This window comes from Nestor notabilis, unplaced genomic scaffold (genome assembly GCF_000696875.1).
Source record: "Nestor notabilis isolate BGI_N333 unplaced genomic scaffold, ASM69687v1 scaffold16986, whole genome shotgun sequence".
NCBI lineage: Eukaryota > Metazoa > Chordata > Aves > Psittaciformes > Psittacidae > Nestor > Nestor notabilis.
Window position 1 is genome coordinate 30,783 of NW_009933481.1, and position 7,814 is coordinate 38,596.

Genomic DNA, 7,814 nt, shown 5'->3' on the forward strand with positions numbered 1-7,814 from the left:
TCGTTCCTCTGCAGCAGCTAATATGTATGCCTTGTTCATAAAGGAAGTACTTTGTTGCCAGTTTACACTTGTTTTGTATTAACAGTTTTTAAGGCATGGGGAGGAGGGTTAGGAACATTGAGTTTAGAATAGCTGTAAGGCATAACGTTTTCTTTCATTGAGACTGACAGCAGGTAAGCTATATGTATGCTTGTGCTGTAAGGAGTTTTGTCTTGACTTATGTAATCTCATAAAAAGACAAAATTCAGTGTCTAGCACAGTTCTAGTTAAGTTGATTCTGAAAATAATTTTGTGGTGTGGTCAGAGACTAGTCATAGTCTGGGGCTCTACACAACAGGTGTGGGTAGAGTTTCAAAAACACTGTTTACATCTCAGTCATCTTCATAGGTCACAATACCTAAAATAAAGCTCCTGAAAATCTGTGATTTTCAGGTGAAGACAAAAGCTAGGAACACAAATGTCCACTGTATAGTGTGCTAGTGGCATGGTCGTCTTGTCCTTTTCAAGTTTCAACACAACCGTTGATCAGAAGCTGAAATATCACTGTTCGTATTTTCATGTACTTTGCGAGGCTTTCCTGTCTAGTTTCACATGGTAAAGTGTAGCCTAAGATTCTGAGTATCACTGAAAAACCAGTGATGTATTCCTTATGCTAGTGGTAGTTATCATTTACATTAAGGTTCCTCAAGTGGAAGGTTCACATTAAGGTTTCCATTGGACTGTGTCTTTTCAATGGGTGGAAAAAAAAAAGATACAGATGTGGCCACATCTTTTGTGCTCTCTGGTGTTTCGATGTCTGGCTCTAAGGAGATTTTAGCATTGTGGTGTGTGCAGCATCGTTAAGCAAAGGTGCTTGGTGAAGGGCATGGAGGTTATGAGTTCAGAGCAGGCAGGAGAGAAATGTGAGTTAAAGGCTGTGGTAGTGTCAGTCAGGCACTATGGGCTTGGATAGAATAACTTCTATAAATAAATCCCAAGCAATTTCTGTCATTCGAGTAGCCAAAAAATACCTGTTTCGACCATTTTTCTTATAGCTGATTGATAAATGGGGACAGCAAAGAGTTTTGTACGCAAGCTTATTTACTGCATGGCTAGGGATCACTGGCTGGGGGAATGGGGAAAGACGGTGAACCAGTCCATTCACATCAAACCTTGTCTTCTCTTTTAATCCTGGTGATTCTTGTCATGCTTGGAGTATGTATAATTCTTTTTTAGTTGGCTTTATTTGTTTTCTTCCTGCCTCTCAGCTTTTATATTGGTTCCGTTGGGTTTGGGGTTTTGGGGCTTTTTTGTGTTATTTGTTTTTTGTTTGGTTTTGAGGGAAGAATGTGTTTCCTTTTAGATTTAGTGAGTTCTTGTATGTCAGCTGAGAGGGGTGGCAGGGTAGGAGTGCTTCATTTCCCCTGTGGGTACACCAAATTGCTGCACTGTTGGCTGTTGCTGATGACATTAGCTTGCAATACAGAGTTAAATATGACTTTCTAATGGGAGCCTTCAAATAGTATGGATTTTACAATATGATTTAAATTAAAACATGAGATACCTAACTGTTACAAAAAGTTTGTAACTTCATTTGGTATTTAGCCAAGTGATGGACAGTCTTGAGCTGATGGACTGAACTAAATTAGAAATTGTACTAGTTTATTTGAAATCTCTTCCACTGAACATCACTCTTCTTCTTACAGTCTTCTGTAATTGCTAAAACTTGTCAGATCCTGTACATAAAGCAGTAGCAGTTTTGTTTTCTCTACCACATCTTCTGTACTGCTTTTTTTTTTTTTTATTGTACATACACGTGCATCCTTTTAGCTTTTTAGGAAAAGAACTGGTGGAGTGATTTGGGTCTGTGCTTTTGTACTGCTGAATTACAGAATTAAAAGATGTGTAACTGATGTTGTAGCTCGGAGGAAGATAGCCAGAAACCACATTTTACAACAGTGTACTTGATTTTCACCTTTGAGTGACATGTAGGTACCTGGTCTGACAAGTTCAAACCCAGTAAAAATCTTCAGGGTTTTTTCCTGGATTTCATTCGCCCTTAAGAATTGCCTGTAATTGAGGAGACCAGTAGTTGTGCTGAAGGAGAATTGAGTTCTACTGCAGGATGAGAATTGGAGGCCAGGATTAGTTTATTGGCAGAGCTGTTAAGGAGAAAAAAAACTACGCTTGCTCTCCCACCCATTTCGGTGATGTTGGTTCTTGCTTTTACAGGCAATCAGATTCAATTACATGAATTCTTCAAAGGATGGAGAACCATCTGCCAAAGCATTCTGAAAAGATTAATTTATTTGTAGCAGTAGTTCTACTTGCAAATACTGAGCAAAAGCATGGATTTTTTTCTGGCAGTCAAAATACAAGACAATTTTTGAGCGAGAAATTGATTTCAGTGTCTTCATTTAAAAGGGACAATAAAATACAGATAAAGTAGGGAGCTAAAATCTTCCCAAACACACTTTTGCCCAAATCCAAATGGTTATGTGCAATAATGTAAAGCTTTTAGAAACTGGAATTTTCTTTTCTTCCAGAAAGAATGCAGAATAGTTCCAGAATAATGCGGAATAAACAATTGATTCAGTATGGTATAATCAGAGAATAACTACCTACCTAAGGAGCTGCTACCAGGTTATTAATTTAATGTGGGTGCCTGTGTGCAAAAGCATATGGGTATATTGATGGGTATGAAAGACTAAAAAGACGAAGTTAGCAGCTCTAGCTGCCTACTCCTAGTGAGAGGAAGTAGATTGGGTTCTATGGGACCAAACCTGGTGAATTTGGGTAATCTGCAAATGTTCTGCAAGTAATCTTGCAATCTGCAAATAATCTGCAAGTTCTCAATTGCTTGTGGGCTTTACCCTTTGTAGAGAATATTAAAGACAGTGTAGTTTGCAAGGTGTTTGGGTTGGAGTTCTTTTTCCCCTCTTTCTGGTGAAGCTTTTCCTTCTAAAAGGTTGTGGCACAGAGAAGACCCATCAATTCAGATGAATTAAACTTGAAGTGTACTTGACTTCTCTCTTTAATTATGGTTCTTAATTTTTCAGTTCAGCTTGTTAAATAAACTGTCAGAGCTATTATTACAGATGAAATCTGTGGCTTCATGTAGAATGTATCAAATTTATCTACCATCAGTTGCTCGTAGCTGGAGCTCAAGCTTAGTTTTAGATGTTTTGGGTTTTTTTCTTAAAAAAGAGATGAAGATAGAAAGGGCCAGAAGAAAGCACCACTGATAAGAGGGGAAACTGGGTATAGTAATTTGGAAAAGAAAACACTCGTCTAAAGCTACATAAAGCAATCCATATGTATTTAAAAATAAAGGGAAGGGGGGACACAACTAATCTCATTAGTTGGTGAGAGCTGTACAAGAAGGATAATAATCCTAAGCACATTAAGTATTTTATAGATATATTTAAGCTACAAAAATAGCAAGAGAGAAAATGACTACTAGGAGCATATTCTGGAGTCTTGTGCTGTTGACGTCAGAAGGTTGAGTCTGGACTTCAGAGTACTGTGGGATACCTGCGCTTCAGTGTAAGGCCCTTTCAGTCATGAAGAAGTATGGGAGGGCACAGCATGTGAAGGAGTCATTTTAAAATCCTAAGTTATTCTGATGTGATTTTGTTATTTTTAAAAAGCTGTAAGTAATTGCTTTACACAAAGATCTAAAAGGTGATGCCATGCCATTACTTGATTATGTTTAGTCACAATAACAGCCTCTGAATCTGGTGTCCTTTCACCATGAAGTAATGTAAACAATAAGAAGTAAACTGTGGTAAGTGTCTGAATAATAATGAAGAGAAGCTACCACTATCATTTAAAGCACTAACTCCTAGGATAATTGAAGATAGCAGAGGAAATATCTGAAAATGAGTTGAAGTTGTGGAGCTCTTGGGATTTCTCGATGGCTTTAGAATGTGTTTAAACTGTGTACAGAGATCTTAAGTGTGCTGGATGATGCTCCTAAAACATTTTTCGTGCATTTCATCACTTTAAAAAACCTCAAGCATTTAGAAGGTCAGTTTTGTATTGGGTGGTTGTAAAATAATTCGCTGTGGAGGCTAAAACCTGAAGAGGCTGTTTGTGATAATCTCCAGCTGTTTTTAGTAGTAGTGCAGGGTTACAGGTTTGCTTGTGTGTAAATGTCAATGTAAGCATATTGTAATTCCACAGATTTTATATCTTTCTCTCCCCCTACTATAGCTAATAACTGTAGATCAGTCAAGTCAGATTTATGAAATTCAAACAAAGTTTAATTTCAGTCATCTTAATAGGGAAATAATACTACTTCTTACTGTAAGAGTATGTATGCTCAGTAAGTGAGGGACATCTAACACCTAAACCATCTGAATTTTTAGTTGATGCCAAGCTGGGAACTGTTGTAGATGCTTTGAAGGACATGCCCAGAATTGAGAATGATGATAAACTTGAGAAACAGACTGCAAAAGTAGTAAACTATTTCTGGGGCCACATCAAGATAGCCATTTGTCTTCATACCTGGAGAGGTATTTGTCTTCATACCTGGTGAAACCTCAACTGGGTGTAGCATTTTGAGAAATATGTAAACAAACTGAATAGTGTTGAAATGAAAGCAGTAAGAATGACTTGGTCTTGAAGATAGAAGGAAAGAAGACAGTCTCTGGTGCCATTAGGGTTTTTCTACAGAAAATAGTAGGTTATTCTCCTTTGTATGGGCTAAGAGTTAAAGGCTGTACAGTCTTAAGAAAAGTGAAATGTTGGAGGAGACGACCTAGGGATGCTGAAACATTCCTTTCTTACTTGCTGTTCCTGACCTTGCCTTGGGGTGGAAGGCTGGATTGTACCCCTAGGGCCATGGGTTGGCCACTCAGCCACAGGTGGTCTTGTGGGAAGCCTCCCTCCATTTCCTCCATGAAGATGGATAAGAGTTACCTCACAGTATTCTAGTTTATGGGTGATTCCCGCTTCATCTGCGTGCAGCCTGTGGCTTAAACATGAAGCTGCTGTTGCCATATCTATACAAAACCAGCCTGCATCATACCTTTCTCTTCATGCCAGCAGTTTAGCACTTAGAATTGCTGTCTCAGCATTTCCTACAAGGAGAGTCTCAGTAAGGATCCAGCACTAGTGCTGACAAAGCCAGGCTGTCCAGGATTAGGTGGTCTTTCAAGGTCATGCATTGACCTTGCATTTTGAAACCCCGAGCTTCGTATTTCTAGGGCTCTTTGACTTAATTATATAGTTATGCTGTATATCTTAATGTGCAAAAGGCTTTAGACCTTTGGGAACATGTGCAGTCCACTCCAAGTATCTTTTCCTGAAGCTATGTTGTTCAGTACAGTGGTACTGTATGTTCACTGATGGGATTCCAGGGATGCTCTGGGGCATGGTTCCCATCTGAAGAGATGGGCAAAGAGAATAGAGTGAATCCTGTGCTATAAATACTATGTAACAGTAACTGGTTGGGTTTTTTTCCAGGGTGTTTGCAACTAATGACAAATGCTATCTAAATATTAATTTTTCTTCTTCCTACTTCCTGCATGTTGGTACTAAAAACTTCAGTGTGATTCAGGACTGTGGAGTGAGAGGATAAAGTCTCAAGCCAGTGGATCTATGTAATAGTCATTGGGAAGAAATGGTGGAAAATGTATTTAAAGACAAAAAACCAAAAACCCCAAAGAAAACCCCAAAACAAAACAAAAAACCCACAAAAAAACCCCACACAAAACCAAAACCCAAACCCCAAAGAACAAACCAAACAAACACAACACCCACAAAAAACCCAAAATGCCCAAAAATCACCCCAAACTCCCCCAACAAACCAAACCAAAACCCCAAAACCCAACACCAGACCAGCCAACCAACCACACACATCCAGCACAAACAGAAGCCCCCACTTTTGGAAGCTGACTTTGAATAGCAGTCACAATCAAATATTTAGCGTGGAAACTTGAAGCTTCCTTTAAGGAGTGAGCCAGCTGTGATTTCTGGCATAGTTGTGACACAATTGATAAGAAAAATTATTAAAAAATGCAATAAACAGAAATCTTCCCAGTATATTGTCTCATGTAGTGAGTGCTGTGCTGCAGATACCAGAAAATAGCTGAAGATTATTTTTTTTTCCTATGCACAAGGTTAAATGACTCTTATTGAACTGTATTTCTTTACATTTTGATGTCTTAGCATGGACATTAATAAAGCCTATATATGTAAAGAACGGTATGCTCCTTAGTTTGAGGCATAAGAGCTAAATGCTGCCCTTGCCTTGGCTGTTCCCTTCTTCCAGATGCAGATCAAATGATCCTTCATTCAGCCATTCACCAGTATAAGCTACTTACAATTTTTTTTTTTTTTCTTTTCCTGGCTGATCTATTTTTTTTCATTCCTTCTCTAGAAAATGTGCAGCTTTAGCCTATGTAGATTAAATTGTACTCTTTATGCATTACCTTTATATGAATAATGTAAAGTACACTTGTTTCTGGTGAGGCATGCTGCCACTGAACTCTGTTTCCACTGAGTTGCTAGGCTAGTACTTACTGCTTATTGTCTTAGTTGCAGAAAGTACTAGGAAGATTTGAAATGTATTGGGTTGGGCAAGGGTTATTTTTATTTTAGGCTTCTTCCAGAGCTAAAGTCTGTCAAAGGGCAGAGTATCAGCTCTGGTTGAAGGATAATGTCTCCTTCAATTCTGAATTCTCTGTCCTTCGAATTAAAAGAAAGTTTTTTGCAATGACTTGTGGGACTTTAGCTAGAGGATGCCAATTAGCTCCGATGGAGCTTATCTAGCCAAATCTCTGTGCATCAGTTTGCAGAGATTCCTTTTAAAGTTAAACTTGAAGCAGTTTGTAAATGCTTAGATATTCCAGTGATTGTTCCAACACTTCTGTATGCCTAGATTACTTCTGTTATTAGTTAATTTGCACAAACATCTGCTTCTTATACAACCTGATAAGCTGAGTTTACAGTTATCCTGATAATGCCTAAAAGGTAATGGAACTTGATGCAGAATGGCTGTCAGCAACTGGGACAGATCCTGCATTAAAATATGTCAGATATGGAAACACAATTTCAAAAAGAGAATGCAAGTGTTCTATGAAGTCTCACCTGAGGAGTAACTCTTGCAAAAATATTGGGTTTATCCTCCACAAATACTTTTGTGAAATCCTGTGCAGATACTTCATATATTTTAAGTATCAGAAAAAGTACAACTGTGTTTTCAGTGTGTTCATAAAATGCCAGTGAACTGCAGGAGGAAGCCTGGAATCCCTCTGGTATGGAAAAAAAACATCAGTCACTTTGTGAGGTCTTCACTTGTGCAGACTTACTTTCACAGCAAGTGTGGTGTTTTACTCACCTGCCACCTCCGTCATTGCATGTTCCTTATCTTTTTATTAAAAACACTGCTTTGTCTCTATACCCTGACTGAGAGAGTATCTCCCTTGACTTGTGACAGAGAACTTTCAGAAGCTGTTGAATTACAAATCTGAGGCGAGAGCCCATGTTGTTAAGGCCAGAGTCCACAGCATTTCGTATTATTACCCTTTGCACGTAGTTCGTGTGACTGCAGTGTTTGTTAATTTACTATGGGCTGGTTATGTGACCTTGCTTCATTAAACCTCTTAAAGTTGAGACGGCACAAACTGAAGAGTGACTTCATTTATTGTGAATTATAAATGAATTGCCAGTTCTTTCCTTCCCTGACAGTCCCATGAGGATATGAACCCGAAATCAACTTTTAGAGGCCAAAATCCAGATGTAGCCTAGATATATTATGGTAACTGATACTTTGTAAAGGTTAACAAAACAAAACACTCCCTAAACCCAAAGAGTGGTTATGTATGCAT

At 38.4% G+C, this 7,814-nt stretch overlaps 1 protein-coding gene across 1 annotated transcript in view; it reads left to right on the plus strand.

Moving 5' to 3' along the window:
- Window positions 1-7,814, plus strand: part of LCOR (ligand dependent nuclear receptor corepressor) — a 22,372-nt gene that overhangs the window by 1,401 nt on the left and 13,157 nt on the right. The window lies entirely within an intron of this gene.